Source organism: Ailuropoda melanoleuca, chromosome 2, assembly GCF_002007445.2.
Source record: "Ailuropoda melanoleuca isolate Jingjing chromosome 2, ASM200744v2, whole genome shotgun sequence".
In the NCBI taxonomy this organism is placed as follows: Eukaryota; Metazoa; Chordata; class Mammalia; order Carnivora; family Ursidae; genus Ailuropoda; species Ailuropoda melanoleuca.
In genome coordinates, this window is record NC_048219.1 from 151,880,333 (window position 1) to 151,897,786 (window position 17,454).

Consider the following 17,454-nt stretch of genomic DNA (forward strand, 5'->3'; position numbering starts at 1 on the left):
CCCCTAAACATGGGATATATTTTCATTTATTTTGGTCTTCTTCAATTTATTTAATCAATGATATATAGTTTTCAGTGTAGAGTTGACCCTTGAACGCCATAGGTTTGAATTGCATGGGTCCGCTTTTTTTTTTTTTTTTAATGAATACAGTACAGTATTATAAATGTATTTTCTCTTATGTTGTTTTTTAAAGTAAGTTTGTTTTCCATTTTCTTTGCCTTTGTGAAACAGAAGTTTAAGACCATTCAGTGGTTGTTCCTACCTATTTAGTGGCCTGTGCAGTGGGAGCTGCAGACCACTCTTCAGTGGCAGGCAGGCTGAGTGCTGTAGTCTCCAATGGGGAACTGCTGAGTAGGCACAGAGGACACCAGCACATTCTCAGACCAGTCTATGACTTCAGGTTGAGTAGTAGTGAACTCAGGAGCCGGAGCAGTCCTTTCACCCTGAAATTCCTCCTTGGTCACAGCCTTTTCAGCTGCCACCTGCTCTTCCTTTTCAATCTCTTCAGGATCTCTGTAGAAGTAGAGATCAGGCATGACCTCCCATAGGTGTTCCCAGGAAACGGTGCCACGCACACGCAGATCCCAGGCCAGTATCCAGCACATCAGACCCACTGAGTGAGCTCCCTTGTTGCAAGAGATGGCAAGGTCCACATCGCACAGAGGAAAGTCTGTGTTACACAGATCAATGAATGGTAGGCAGGTTAACATAAGACACCTCTGTAAGAGCCTGGTGGTCAGCCCTGGGATCAGTAACCACCAGAAGTCTCAGGTCCTGGAGCGCTGCTTGGATCTGCTTAGTGAAGTTTCTAGGAGTGAAGCGGCCAGCAGTAGGAGTGTCTCTCGTAGCAGGAGCAAACTTCAGCACAGCTCGCTGGCCAGTATTCCTGGATGATATGACACTGACATCAGCTGGGTTTTCAATGGCAACCATAGCATGAGCTGCCAGCAGAAGCTTTTCCCAGGTTCTCTTCAGATTTATGCTGTAGATACCATCACTTTTCCTTCTGTAGATGTCGTGTTCCAGCTGGAAGTCAAGGTTGGTGTCACCCAAGCAGGTTCCTAGTGCAAGGAATTTGAGGCCATCCTCCTCCTTCATTTACAGATCAAGGGCTCCAGACATTGGGAAAGTTTCCCTTTAACTTACGACAGGAATGCAGAACAACACTGTATGGACCCCCCCTGGGCTACTGCAGAAAGGCTCTCATGTTTTTCTTAATAACATTTCCCCCCTTCTGGCTTCTTTATTAAGAATACACTATAAAGGGGCGCCTGGGTGGCTCAGTCAGCTAAGCATCTGCCTTCTGCTCAGGTCACGATCCCAGGGTCCTGGGATGAAGCCCTCCCTCATCAGAGTCCTTGCTTAGCGAGACCTGCTTCTCCCTTTCCCTCTGGTGCTCCCCTTGCGTGCACTCTCTCTCTCTCTGTCAGATAAATAAATAAAAATTTTAAAAAAATAACACAGTATATAATACATATACAGAATATGTGTTAATCAACTATTTCTGTCATTTGTAAGGCTTCTGATCAACAGTAGGCTATTAGTAGTCAAATTTAGGGAGAGTCAAAAGTTATATGCAGATTTTCAACTATATGGTGGGGGGTTAACACCCCTAATTCTCATATTGTTCAAGGGTCAACTCTATAAATCTTTCACCTCCTTGGTTAAATTTATTTTTATTTATACTTATTATAAGTATATTATTCTTTTTTATGCTACTGTAAGTGGTATTGTTTTCTTAATTTCTCTTTCCATATGTCACTGTTACTATATAGAAACAACTAATTTTTGTGCGTTGATTCTGTATCATACAAATTAACTGAATTCATTTATCAGTTCTAATAGTTTTTTGATGGAGTCTTTAGGCTTTTCTATGTATAAGATCATGCCATCTGCTAACAGAGACATATTACTCTTTCCTTTCTGATTTGGATGAAAGGACTTAACTAATTGTTCTGGCTAAACCTTCCAGTATTATGTTGAATTGAAGTGGCAAGAGCGGGCATCTTTATTTTGTTCCTGATTTTCCTCATCTTAGAAAGCATTTCACTGTTTAGTGTGATGCTGTTATGGGTTTGTTATATATGAGACCTTTATTATGGGTGAGTTACATTCCACCCACACCAATTTCATTAAGAGTTTTTATCATAAAAAGATGTTAAATTTTTTCAAATGCTTTTCCTCCATCTATTGAGATGAGCATATGATTTTTATCATTAATTCTGTTAATGTGATATCAAATTTATTGATTTGTGTAGGTTTAACTATCCTTGCGTCCCAGATTAAATCCCACTTGATTATGGTGTATTATTTTTTTTTTTTAAGGCTTAAACTCATGACCCTAAGGTCAAGACCTGAGTTGAGATCAGGAGTTGGGTGTTTAACCAACTGAGCCACCCAGGTGCCCCTATGGTGTATGATCTTTTTAATGTGCTGTTGATTTTTTTGTTGTTATGGATAATATTTTGATGAGGATTTTTGCATCTTTGTTAGTCAAGCATCTTGCCTTGTAGTTGTAAGTTCTTATAGTGTCCTTGTCTGGGTTTGGTATCAGGGTGAGCTGGCTTCATAAAATGAGTTTGGAAGTGTTCCCCTCTTCTTGAGTTTTGTGAAAGAATTTGAGAAGTATTGGTACTGTGTGTGTTTTTTCTTTTTTAAACATTTAGTAGAATTCACCAGTACAGTCATCTGTTTGTGGGATTTTCTTTGTTGACAAGTTTTTGATTCCTGCTTCAAACTCCTTACTCGTTTTATTCTGTTCAAATTTTCTACTTGGAAATCACGAAATAATCTTGCATGACCCTTCACATTCAGACTATATGTGTTCTTAAAGCAAGCTGGTATGAGTCTCTTTTAGGCACCATAGTTGGGTCTTTTTTTCTTTTTGAAAAAATTTAATCTGTGCAGCCACTTTATGTCTTTTGATTAGAAAATTTAGTCCATTTATTTTAAAAGTGATTATTGGTAAGTATGAGCCTGGAGGGGAGAGCTATGAGAAAGTCTCACACATCTGTTTAGAAACTGCTTCTTTGTTTACTGTGGTCCTATGGATGAGCCCTGTTGGCTCTCAGAGCTAGGTGATTTGGAGAACTGGCCCTCATATGGTAGCCTTAAATTTGGGGTGCTAGATGTGTGATATAGCCCTTGAGTTCAGTGTTCCCCCTCAATTGTAAGACACTGTGCTGGAGATTGTGGTTTATGGCAACAGTGTGTCTATTTTTCTTACCTATTTTGATACATTACTCAAAGTGTAGGAGTAAATCTATTAGTTTCTGAATTACTCTCAGGATTGATTCATGTGTAGCTATATATTAGCTATATATACATAGTACATCCATGGGAAGAGGAAAAGTCAGGAACCTACTCTTTTGCCATCTTGGTTATGTCCCCCAAAGTGACCATATTTTTATAATGCCAAAATGTCTCTGCTTCAAAATATGTGGCTCTTGTTAAGATTTCATTATTTTACTTCATTTTATTTTGTAATTGTATTTATTTTGTTTTTTATTATTTAGTTAGGAGTCCAATTTTAGGGAGCAACATAGGTTCTAGTTTTTTAAAAATTCAATTTATCATGCTCTTGTTCATTTGACACTCTATGCAAATTTAATAATTTTATACATATGCAGAATCTGTTTTCTGGCAACTGAATCATCTCTGAAATTACATCTTCCTTTTTCCTCAACTGTAAGGCATCATTTTCTTTAGAATCTGCAGATGTCATCAAATTAAAGAAAATATGGCTTTGGTACCACAGAACACTTAAAGCCAGTTTCAAAATGTTACTCCTGGTGCTGTGCAAATTGCCAAAATATAAATTCATTTTGTTTAATATGTTATCAACTTAACAGATGGTATTCATGTGTGGGCATCCAAAAGACCATAGATGAGCATCAAGTATGTATGTCTGAGAGTAGAACTTCAGGCCAAGAATGCTGAGGCTGTTATCTTTTTTGACTATCTGCACCTCAGTGTCAATGACTTTGTGAAATCAGGACCAGTAAAGAGGTGAACAAAATCCTTCATAATAAGCAGCATAATATGGAAAATCTGCAGCTGATCTCACCTTATTCACCTACATGCTTTTTTTTAAAGCGTTTTTAAAAAACATCTTGGTATAAGTGGAAGTTGTTCACGTAAGACAAATGATTGTGTTGAGAAAGCAATTGAATAACATTTCATATATGCCATATAAGGCTTGTAAGACAATTTTCAAAAAATATATAAAAATGTTGGGTTGTGTTGCCTGTATATTTATGAATTATGGGTTTTTAAAAAACACAGCAAAGGGGGTCCTGGGTGGCTCAGTCAGCTGAGCTTCCAACTCTTGAATTCAACTCAGGTCATGATCTCAGGGTTGTGAGATCAAGCCCTCCGTCGGGCTCCGCATTGAGCTCAGTGTCTGCTTAAGATTCTCTCTCCCTCTACTCCTTCCCTCACTCGTGTGCACTCTCTCTCTCACTCTCAAATATATCAATAAAATCTTTAAAAACACAACAGAAAGAGCATATATTGAGTATATGTTTTTACAAAAATCATTTTCAAGCTAACTTGAAAGTGGAACTTTCAACTTCTGCTTTTTATAAATGAGGAAATCTGAAGCACACAAATGCTAAGAAAATTCTCAAGGTCTTCTGTGAATTAGAGTAGCCCTGAGGCTAACACTTGGTTTAGAACTCCCAAAGCAATAATTTTCCCGTTATTACTTGAATGACTAAAAAATATTTTGTGGACCTCTACTTATAAGCATTCTGCAGACAACACCTGGAAACAATCGATTTCAATATAGGGAATTAACAATAAGTACAAGTTAAGAGGCATAATTTCTCAATGGATTAATAGTGATGGCCATGGTTCCACAATGACTTGGGTCATATTGCACCATTGCCACATAGGAGCATTGTAACTTTCTGCAATTTATTTTGGTTGTATGTACTTTCATTTCTTATTTGTTCAATGGGGACTTTAGAAACAATTGCTTTCTGGGTCATTAAATAAATGTATACATTGAAGCATATACGGCAGTGCCTGCAACAAAGCAACATTCAATTATCCATCATTATCATTTGCCAGTGGGCTAAACTTAAAATTATTGTCTCCGTTTCATAGATAAGGAAACTAAAGGTTTGAAGTTAAATAATTAACCCAAGGTCATACAACTAGTATTTGCTGGGGCCAAATTTGAACAGGGAAATAACTAACTTTAAAGATTATACCTCACCATCTGCTCTACGAACTACAAGATTGGTCTTCCCTCTAGTTCACTTCGAGCTATTTATAGCAATCCAGGGAATCTATTGAGCCCTGGCCCACAAGCTATTCTAAGATTTGACTGGTTCGTGTCCCAGATTGTGCCAGATGCAGAGGTTCAAGGCTGGAAACTCCACAAAGATGGGGATGAAAATTTCTCAAATCATGCTGCTTTTGTTTTCAATTACATTAAATCCATTCAGTTCTCTGATCAAGGTCTAGATTGACGTGCAGTATAGAATGAAGTTGATAATCTAGTATTCACAGAAACATAGAAAACTCTATGCAAAAACTTGTGAGAGTATAATAACGTGCTACAATTCCATAACCACAAAACCGGGATAATTAGGGCTGTTAAAGGTTGATCTTTCCTAAAACAAATTTCCATAACTGTTTAGAATATTTCAAAAAAGTATTAAGTGATAACCATTTCTGTCCAAGTAAATGTATAACTATAGCTTTTATAATACTACCTAAATTATGTTAAAAACTATAAAAAATTTTTTTAAAATATTTTATTTATTTATTTGACAGAGAGAGAGACAGTCAGCAAGAGAGGGAACACAAGCAGGGGGAGTGGGAGTGGAAGAAGCAGGCTCATAGCAGAGGAGCCTGATGTGGGACTCGATCCCAGAATGCCAGGATCACACCCTGAGCCGAAGGGTGTGATGACTGTGCTACCCAGGCGCCCCTATAAAAACTTTTTAAAAAAAGATTTTATTTATTTATTCGACAGAGATAGAGACAGCCAGCAAGAGAGGGAACACAAGCAGGGGGAGTGGGAGAAGAAGAAGCAGGCTCCCAGCAGAGGAGCCTGACGTGGGGCTCGATCCCAGAACCCTGGGATCACGCCCTGAGTCAAAGGCAGACGCTTAACAACTGAGCCACCCAGGCGCCCCAAAAATTATAAAAACTTTTGTTAAGAGATTACAGAGAGAGAAATTTATTGATTAATATAACTGTATAATCTAGAAACCTTTATTTCAGCCTTATCTGTAGTGGCAATATTTTGGAAACAACGGTCCCCCAATAAGAAAATAGATAAAGAAATCTCTTTACTGTAATTATCTATAATAGTGTACATAAATGAACTAGAGTAAAATGTATTGATGTTCACAAATCATACAAAGAGAATATTGAATAAAGAAAGCTGGTGACTATTACCAAATACCAAAAGTACTATGTACTTTTATGTATGTATAAATACATGAATAACAGATAAAAAATATGCTTCAGAATAACACATAACAAATTTTAAAATATTTAGTTTTCATCACTTTTTGGGGAAGAAAGTGAAGTAGGATGATAGAATATCATCGGAAGAAAACTGTAGTCATAAATTTGTACTCTTTAATATAAACTAATACAAAGCAAATAGGACAAAATGTTAGCATTGACTACATCTGGATTTTTATACTAGTATATTATTATCCAATTTTTTGGTTTCATATACCTTTTCTATTAATTTTTGATACTTCAAATAACATATTAAAAATATTACTTATAATCAGGTAATATATTTCTACCCTCAAAGTTTTCAGCATTTTCAATATTATTTTGTTTCAGTGATTTTTTAAAAAATGTGCTCTGATAAACTTTATTCCTCAACTTTCCCTGATTTTCTGTATCTGGAAAAGGTAAGAGAAATTTTATATGAACCCCCTGAAGAAATCCTACATTTTCTTCACCAGCCAGAATTCCTTTTAGTTTGAATTCCCCAGATAATTTCCCCTGCACTTTATTTTGTGTTTCTTGTGTACCAGTCATTTTTATAGCAGCAGTATTCATTACGTTGATCCCTGACCATGTTACAGCACAGTTTTTTTTAAAGCAGTTTGTGTTGGCATGCAGGCAAACAGCAGAAGGGAATTCTCTTGGGCTTTTCTCTCTATTCCCTCACAGTACAAGAAAATAAAAATTTCCCACCTTTTTATAAAAACCTTTATTAGAACCCGGTGGAAGAGGTATTAGATTGTTTTTTAACTCCAAAGGGCAGATTAGGTCTAATGGTTATAAGTTTTATAGAAACACTTTTTTGTTCATTATGAGAAAGAATTTTTTTGCAATTTTATGACAGATTGTAATTGGTTTTCATTTGAAGCATTCAAGATTCTATTGTTAAGAAATGGATGGAATGACAGCTCCTCACCCCAACACAGCTCCTCTCCCCACATTCTCACAAAGACATACTTCTGGGATAGTGCAGAAGTTACGCCCGCATTGTGTCAGAGACTGGGCACAATGATTTCCGAGGTACTTTTAAATATGTAGTCCATTTGGCAAACACAAATATTAGACACCAGTACAGTTATTCATTTCCAGCAATGTAAGAAAATAATACTAATTAATAGGGACTTCTTTTGTATAATTTGATTTAATTTTAGAAAAATACATCATCATTTTGTATTTCTGGAGATTACTTATTTTTCAATTTTATAGCACTAAAAGACAATGTATATCACTACCACCTAATTTTTCAAGAAAATAATCTTGACATCTTTTGAGTAATTGACAACATGTTACTTAAATTAATTAATATTCTGAATATTAATCTCTATTAACCAATTCTAAATCATTTGTAACAACATGGAAGAAAGAGTGCCTTTTTTTTCCTTTTTGTCTTCTCATTTCATTTGATGGTATGCATTTATCCTCAATGACTAGAATTTGTTTATTTCTGGTTCAAATTTGTGTCTTAAATAATGCCTTGTGTCATATATTTATTTGTCAGGCTCTCAGACTATTTTTATGGGTGAGGGATGAATTAATATATGGTAAATAAACCAGATATTAGGAGCATAGAGGCACAAGGCTGATTTCAAGTCCCAGATCTCCCATTAGCTGGCTGGAATGTGGACAACTTCTCTAATCTTCAGTGTCCTTAGCAAAACAGAACTAGTTCTTTTACCTACCTTATAGAACTTTGAGTAGATTAAATATGATTAATGCATGGATGGCCACTGAGTAGGCTGGATATAAAGTTTGGGAAATCAATTTTATCTCACTCTTTCTTGGTCATCCATATGGGCTCATCAAATAAAGTACACTGAAAGTATAGGCTATTAAGACAGAGTTTAATATATTGAGAGTACATAACATACAGGAAAAAGTGAAGACAGCAACTCCACCTAATGTACATCCTGTGATCTTAACCTTGAATATCCTTTTGCTTGCATATCCTGTCTCTAGATAGATAGAGATAGTGATGCATACACTACATTAGGGCTTCCCTGTGAATTTGGAATATAGAAGGAACTGTAGAGTAAAGGTGGGTCTTGAAAGCACCATCAGAGCAAGCAGGATGTTCACCCTTCTATCATGGGAAGTTGAGACCTGTTCCATACAGGTTCTTCATTCTTTCCTAATTGTTTTACTTACAGTTAAGATTTCTCATTAGAAGCAGAAGAATGAATAAGAGGAGTATTTTTTTTTGTTTATTTCTATGGTTTTCTTCTTGTATCAAACACAATCTAACATATATATTTTTTAAAGATTTTTAAAGATTATTTATTCATTTGACAGAGATAGAGACAGCCAGCGAGAGAGGGAACACAAGCAGGGGGAGTGGGAGAGGAAGAAGCAGGCTCATAGCGGAGGAGCCTGATGTGGGGCTCAATCCCAGGACTCTGGGATCACGCCCTGAGCCGAAGGCAGGCGCCTAATGACTGAGCAACCCAGGTGCCCCCACAATTTAATATATTTGAATTAAAAAGGGAAATTGCTTCTTTTCATGTACAAACTTTTCACAACTTTCTTCTTTGAAAATGCTGCATTCTAGATTCCTAAATATTTTCAAAATCCTCACGATTTACACTTCTCTTCCCATTAAATATTAATTATTTATATTCTATACATAAGGATCTAACACATAAACAGTCAAAAAGAGTGGGCTAGCATTATAAACAAAACAAAGATTTCTCTTATAGCAATTATTATACCATATGTTAAATTGTTGAATTTTACTATGTATATCAATACTAAGATTTACCTTTGGGCTTGATCCTTGGTGACTCAAAGTCCACATACAATAAGAACCCACAGCAAATCTTTTATCAGACACAAATATGGTATTGCTCTTTACTAATGCTCTTGGTTTCAACCTAAGCATCCTACCCCACCGCATCTAAATCCCGTAATTTCCCCAGCTTATCCCAATCTCCCCATTTAACACAGAGTTTAACAATGGCCCTATAGGTTATTGATTCTTGGTCATTCAGGATCCTTGGTATTCAAAAGTTGTTATTAATACAAATACGGAAATACTCTTGGAAGAGCTGCCTTTGAAAAATGCATACATAAGAACTTTAATATATCTTTTCCCAAACCTTCCAAAAGGCTTAATTCAGCTACTTACCTTTAAGGGCTACAAATTTCTATATATATCTGAACATCTTGCTTCCCTAGCTAAACCTTAACACCTTAGATCCTAGTCTTTGCTGTATCCTATAGAGTTTTTATGCTGTTAAGTTCAAGTTTAAGCGTACTGATGTTTGAGCCTGCAGTCTAGTCAGCATGGATCTTGGATTAACACCCTATTGATTCCTGGATCTCCCCTTCTTAACCTCAGGTTCCCTTTCCTTCCATGGCTTCATCACATATTCTCAACTTCACCTCACATGATATGAAGTACATGCCTGTGTCATGAAATAGCTATGTTGAGAGTCATTGTATAACTATATCAATTCTTGCATGTTCAATATTCTTTTGCTTGGATGGTTGTATAGAAAATATTTACTTTAATTAATTCATGTTGTCAGTTAATTTTTCATCTAGCTTATTGATATTTGAATACATTATATGCAAACATTATTACCTGTTAATTTACCACCAATTTGTAGAAAGATTGTAAAAATCTCACTGTTTCTTTTGTAAGACTTCATTATACCATTAACCTTCTACTCCTTCAGTCCACTAGAAAAAATTTCCTTAGTTAAATCACCCTTGTAATGATGCCTAAAAATGAAAACAGCGATTTGTAATATGCCTCACCAAAAGTTCACTAGCAGTAAATTATTTTCTAATGCTTGTGTTTTGCAAATGTTTACATAAATATGTCCATAGAATATACAAACACTGATTTTTAGCTAGAGGATTTTTGCCTTCTTAATTGAAAATATTTAAGAAAATCTTATGTAAAATTTAATCTTTGAAATATTTTAGTACCCTATTTTATCTGTGTTATGTATAAATACAAAAAGATAAGAAACAAATAAAACAAAAATCTGAGGTATTCAATATTTACTAATTAAAAAAGAAATCTAACTCTTTTAATTATTGTGACAGTTTTAAAAATAACATCTCTTGTAATGCATTAAGTGGTTGCCATGGTGAATGACCTTTTTACTAATGTTCTGTTGATATAAACTATATATGTACTATTTGGGGAAAATGGTTCTATTTCATTAAGTGTCTTGATTTAAAAAAATAAAATACAAATGTTTATGATGATGGTCATGATGATAATTTGAGGAATAACAATTAAGGTCATGAATGATTTCCCTCAGATATCGAAATGTTCATGTACCATTTCACAGCTGTGAAAATTATAGTGATATACAGAGTGAAAATATCTGTAAAGCCTTAAATTAAATATTCAAGGCCATAGCAATAGAAAAAGATTGATTAGAAAGTTTAATGATGTTTGGTTTCAAAAATGGCTTAAATGAAATTTTTTTTACCATTCATTTTTAAAACTTTGACTTGCCATATTTTAGAAATAATAAATAGTTATTACTCATTCTGCTTATTCTTGTACCAACCATTTGTTTTATGACTTCTATACAATAAGATAAAGGGACACCTACATTGGGAGCTCTAAGTTATTACAGAAGCATGACTTTGGAAAAGAAAGTCATAAATATATAGCTTAAATTAAATGTAAGACAGTTTGCCAGAGTTTCACACTAAAGCAATTTAATCATGCTAGTTTCTTAATTTAAAAAAAATCAGGTTTAAAACTAAACAAATTAGTAGAATAGAAAAGAGTAAAAGGCAAAAAACAAAAACAAAAAACCCCAAAACTTCTCTTCAGTGGTAACTACTTTTAAATGTCTTTCCTGGTTTTTTTAGACCACTCACACATTTTTAAGGCAAATAATACGATACTATACATATTGCTTTTTAAGTGCTCTTTTAAAAAAGTAACAATAAATAAAACTTACCACATATTTTTGATACTAACAGATGTATAGTATATCTGTATTTGGCTATATTGCAATTGCTTCACAACCATCTCTTGGTTTTTAAATAATGTCCCACTTAACTCTATTTTAAATAACGCTACAATAAAAATTGTTTACCTGCTCCTTTGTATACCACTACATTGATGTTCTAAAGATAAATTCTTGGATTTGGAAATGCTGGATGAAATAGTTCTCATACTTCTGGATTCATCCCTGACATATAAAGATCTTGGAAGTCATTACTTCCAATCTCAGAACAAGAGAATAGGTTGAGCAAACAGAAAACGAACAACTTTTCTTGGATGCCTCAAAGAACTGGGGTTGCCGAGCAGAGCACATTCTGAAGTCAGGAGGTACATGTAACTCTAGAGTACCAGTTGCTATGTGCTTACCTGTAGCAGAAGCTGCTAAAGCCACAAACTGATAAATAAACATTGCATGCCGCAGGCACCTGTCTGGCTCAGTCGGTAAACCATGTGACTCTTGATCTCGGGGTTGTAAGTTTGAGCCCCACGTTGGGTATGGAGATTACTTTAAAAAACTATTTGTGAAAAAAAAAAAAAACATTACGGGGCACCTGGGTGGCTCATTTGCTTAAGTGTCTGACTATTGGTTTTGGCTTAGGTCATAATCTCAGAGTTGTTGAATCAAGTGTCCCCCCCTTCCGGCTCTGTGTAGAGTGCTTTGGACAATGCCATTCTGTCCATTCAAAAAGGAATTATGATCTTCATCAAGACTAGGTCAATAGCATCAAATTAAATAATGAATGGAAAACAGTCCTGTTAAATTGTTTTCAGTAAGTACCTTTTCCAATTTCTCACTGCATGAAAGAGAATATTTTTGCTAAAAATGTATGAAGTTAGGAAGATTTGAATAGAGGTTACCCGGTTCCTTAGAAGTTCTCAGTTTCATCTAGAGCTGTTTTTCCTACTCAATCCCTCTGTTGTTTCCATGCACATATGTTTTTCCGATTTTTCAGTTATTTTATGAGTGCAAATGTTCCAATGCCTGTCATTCTTATGTTAAAATTAGTGTAATCATCAACCTTTATAAAATTTCTTTTCCTTGGCATTCTATTCAATAATTTCCAATGACTTCAATGTTTGACTGACAGTAGCTACGTAGAGCCATTTATTTATGAGTCATAAGAAACAATGTCAGAAATTAGTAAAATTCTAATGGTAGAAAATTTATCTTATAGATATATTTAAAAAATATTTTTAGTATTTCGTACCCAGAAAACTTTCATGCAGTTATTTTTCTAATATTTTATGTCATTTATTAAAATCTGTACCAGTGAAGCTTAAATTTCATATTCTAATTAGCCAATAATTCTTGGCTATTGGTAATAAGAATATACGTGATGTGGTTACCTTCATGTGTAGGAAAGTAAAAAAGAGCAATATAAGATTTTTAAAGAATTTCTTTTTTTTTTTTAAGATTTTATTTATTTATGTGACAGAGACAGCCAGCGAGAGAGGGAACACAGCAGGGGAGTGAGAGAGTAAGAAGCAGGCTCCCAGCGGAGGAGCCTGATGTGGGACTCATTCAGGAACGCCGGGATCACGCCCTGAGCCGAAGGCAGACGCTTAATGACTGCGCTACCCAGGTGCCCCTAAAGAATTTCTTAATTTGTATAATAGCCTCTCATTCAAACTGGGCAACTTTCAAGAAACAGCTATGAAATATTAAGTCTTCCAGGACTTTGGAATTTATTCAGTGAAGCTTGTGGCCTAGTATAAAACTATCATAGTTGCTCATACCCTTTCTCTTTAAATACCTTAATCAATGATAAACCCACTCCTTTACAGGACAGTCTCGTCCAAGTATTGACACATTTTGATTTTAGGAAGGTTTTTTTTTTTTTTTTTTTTTTTTTTTTTTTGTGATGAGCTTTCCATAGTTTTTGTCTCATTTTTTCTTTTTTTCCCCAGCACATTTTCCTTCCTTCCTTCCTCCCTCCTTATCTCCCTTCCTTTCTGTCTCTGTCTTTCCCTCCTTTATTCCTTAATTCTCTTTTTTTGTCTTGCTTCCACAAATATATACCAAAATCTTTCTAGGTACCAGGCATCATGATAGGTGCTATCGTATGGTGATTAAAATAAAACCTCTCTTTCCAAAAACTTCAGCCTACTTGAGGAAAGAAACATATGATCAGTAAAATATAGCGCCTTTTACAGATGTCATGCGAGCACACCAGAAATGCGGGTAACTCAGTTACAGAAGGGGGAACAGGAGAAATAGACATTGTGTCTCTTCTCAAGCTTGAAGCTTACCCTAGAAGTATGTGGATAGGAAGGAATGCTGTTTTAGAAACAGGGTGCATCATGTGCAAAGCCATTGAAGAAGGAGCCAAATACAATTCCTAGATTTAATTTTAGCAACCAATATTGCACATTTCAGTTTTCAATAATCATATATGGCTAATGGTTAATGTATTAGAGATCGTAGATGTAGAGCATTTCCATCACCAGAGAAAATTCTTTTCAACAATTTTGGCCTGAATTTTAACATTGTAATTGCTCTATATTTTCAATACCAATCAGCTTTCCCAATGAGTTCTTGCTGTAGTATACAAAAATCTTTCCATTTTATTGGGACCTACAATTCATTAATCTTGCTTTTATAAGTCTCCCACCCACCGCATGCCATCATTTTCTTTCTTTCCCAGTTTAAACATTATGGTCAATTATTCTCACATATTGAGTGTGGTCTCAACTTCCTTATGTCCATGTATTGCTTCTTTGCTTTCCATATTTGGTTAATAAAACCACAATTGTAATTTTCCAACTCTGCCTGTACCTACACTTGAACTACACAAGCTGACCAACCTGAAGAAAACCATACCATCGTGCAAACTGCTCACGCATTGTTCTGTGTTCACTGATTACAGGGGAGTTTTTCATGGTGACTCACCATCATACTCTATTCCTCTAGTCCATTTACTTTCTCACTCCCTTGGATAACTATTACATATGTTCCCTGAATTTCCTCAAACCTCTGCTTACATCTTGACTTATTCCACTCTGAAAATAAAATCAATCAGAAAAGAACTTTGAATAGCTGAGAATAGCAGGTCTACCAATCCATCTGCAATAAGGTCTGTTCTCTCTTCTATTATTATGGTTGAAGTCTCTATGCTTAAAACAAATGCCAGCGCTTTCACTTGCTTACTAGATATCATTCTTTATCATTTACTCAAGGACTTGAACAAAATTTTTATGATCTCTCTCTTGAACTGTCAACTTTTCCCTCTCCTCCAGAGCTTTCATGCAAAAAAAACCCATATTTAAAATGGAAATCCACTTGACCCTACCAGCTTCTAGAATTACTACTCTATTTCTCAGTTCTGTTTGTAGAAAAGACTCTTCAAACAAATTTTCTACGTTCACACTTTTCAATTCTTTTCTATTGTCACCTGAACCCACTGCAAAAAACATTCACAGTCATGAAGCTGCTGAAATTGTTCTTAATGTCATAAAAAATCTCCCTATCATTAATCCCAATAATCAATTCTCATTACTCTAGTTAGTAAAACTCACAACAGCATTTGATATGATTGATCACCTTCTCTCTCTCTCTTTCTTTCTTTCTCTGCCTCCAGAACAAAGCAATTTTTAATTTCTCTTCTTATTTAATTTTCCTCAGTCTTCTTTGCTGATTCTTCTTCATCTCCCAGGCCTTTAAGCTCTGCACTACTCTGGGGATGAGTCATTAAGCTCTTCTCTTTTCTCCCATCCCCCTCCACTCTATTTGTGAACCTGTCCAACTTCTTGGCTCTAAACAACATCTATATGCTGACAATTTCCACATTTACATCTTCGCCCAAGAACAATCCGGCTGCCTATATGATTTCTGCACTTGGATGTTTAAGAGGCATCTTGAACTTAATATCAAAGTCAGCACCTGCTTTTCCTCCCTAAAATCTGTTCTGTTCCTTAACTCTTGGTTCTCTTATCCTATTCCTATCATTTATTGTTTTCTATCAGGTTGGCCAGGTTTCTACTCTTTAAACATTCCCAGCACATTCTTACCTTCTGGTTGGAACACACTTATGTAGATTTACACTGTCTTGCTCTCTTGCCTGTGTCTAGGTCTCTGCTCAAATGCTAGCTTCTCAGTGAGACCTCCTCCTGAACATTCCTATATTTTTCCTGATTTTTTTTCTTTATAGCATTTATCTACATGCTATACATTTTCACTTTTTTAAAAGATTTTTCACGAAGAAAGAAATATAAATGCTATGAGGCATGGACATATTTCTCTATTTTGTCATCTGTGAGTGAGAAAAAGAGTATGTATAGATATTCTTTGACGGTGAATGCTGCTGATTGGTCCCTTAAAACAATTTATTGTTCCTGGGCTCATGGTTGTTAAGTAGCATATATATATATATATATTTTTTTTTTTGGGTTTTTTTTTTTTTTGCCTCCTCTACATCTGTATTTAACTTATTGTTATCTGGATCCTGGTTAGGATAGCAACCCCTTGAACTATGCAGATTAATGACCTCTAAGCCTAGGTGGAAATATACTAGGATTGCAAAAAAAAGGAGTGGCCAGAAAATAGGAGGGAACCCAAAAGAGTAATGCATCAAGAATCTAAGGAAAAATATTGCTTAAAGATGGAAGGAAGATGACAGTTTCTTCAAATAAATAAGCTGCAGGGAAATAAAAAAGATAAGAAGAGAGAACCTATAGATTAATAACAAGTTTAGAGATGGATCAACAAATTGAAAATTATGCCCTTTTTTGGATTCTGATTCAAAAGAAATCTTAAAGATGTATGAGATAATAAGAGAAATTTGTAGTTATGTATATAAAAGGGATATTTTTTGCTCTAGAGATACATCAAACATATTTACTGATAAAATATGATGTCTGCAATTTGTTTTAAAATAAGACAGTGAAGGAAACTAGCATGTGAAGATATATATGAAACCGGATTGACCATGAGTTGGTAATTGTTGAAGCTGGGTAATAAAGGCATGAAGATTTATTATACTACTATATCTTTGTATATGTTGGAAATTTTCCATAATAAAAGCTGAAAAATATGGAGGAGACAGTGATGAACATTCCACTGAAATATATTTAGGGACACTGAAACATATGCGCTGTATTTCATGTCATTTTATTGGAGTTATATAATAGAGCAATGGCTGCATTAAAGTTAATAAGATGTGAGTGGTAAAGAAAACAAACAGAAATATGGAGTAGATAAATGAGGCAACACAGAACCTTAGAAATGTGCCTTAAATTGCTTTTATTCGTGCAACCAATATCCATGCAGAGTACAAGACGTATGCTCACCAAGTGCATGAGGTAGCATGTATAGTTGCTAAAAACCAGAAAATAAAGATGACTTTTGAGATGCAGTGTCAGTTGTTAATAAATTAAGAGATAGAAGGGGAGACTCGATATCTTATGTTTAGCCAGAAGAATGGATTTCCTGTTTATCCCCATTTCCTACTTTCTGGCTGGGGGGGAGCAGAACAAATTAAAAAAAAAAAAGATAAACAGAGGGTCCATTTGATTTTTTCACACACCTAATTTCAAATGTTTAAGATATCTAAAAAAAAGAAAGAAAAAAAAAAAAAGGAACACTGCGACCACCACCATTTTTCAGGTTGTAGTTAGAAAATGGTAACTATTATGTACATAACACATCAATGGATGTAGGGACTACAAGAGAGATACTGGCATGATGCATTTAGTCATAAAAGGGCTCCAGTGCCAGGAGGGAAACTGAGAAGATCCGTAGGTCTTCATGGGCTCAGGAGGTCTTCTAGGTCAAAGTTTTTATAACAAGTTTAGCTGGTGGGGACAGGGAATGTTACACACATCGGTGAGATGACCTCGGCCAGAAGACTGAAAGGGACTCTTATTTGACACTCTCCTGACTGCCTCAGAACCTCTTCTATCTTTGAAATAAGGTGACATGGATAGTAGGTCACAGCATTTAACAAGGGAAGGGCCAACGCTTCCCAGACACTGTGCCGCTGTCTTCCGTGGGTCCATGA

General features: G+C 35.3%; 1 pseudogene; it reads right to left on the reverse strand.

Moving 5' to 3' along the window:
- Positions 1-235: 235 nt before the first annotated feature.
- LOC100469008 lies at positions 236-1,122 on the reverse strand (annotated as a pseudogene).
- Positions 1,123-17,454: the final 16,332 nt, after the last annotated feature.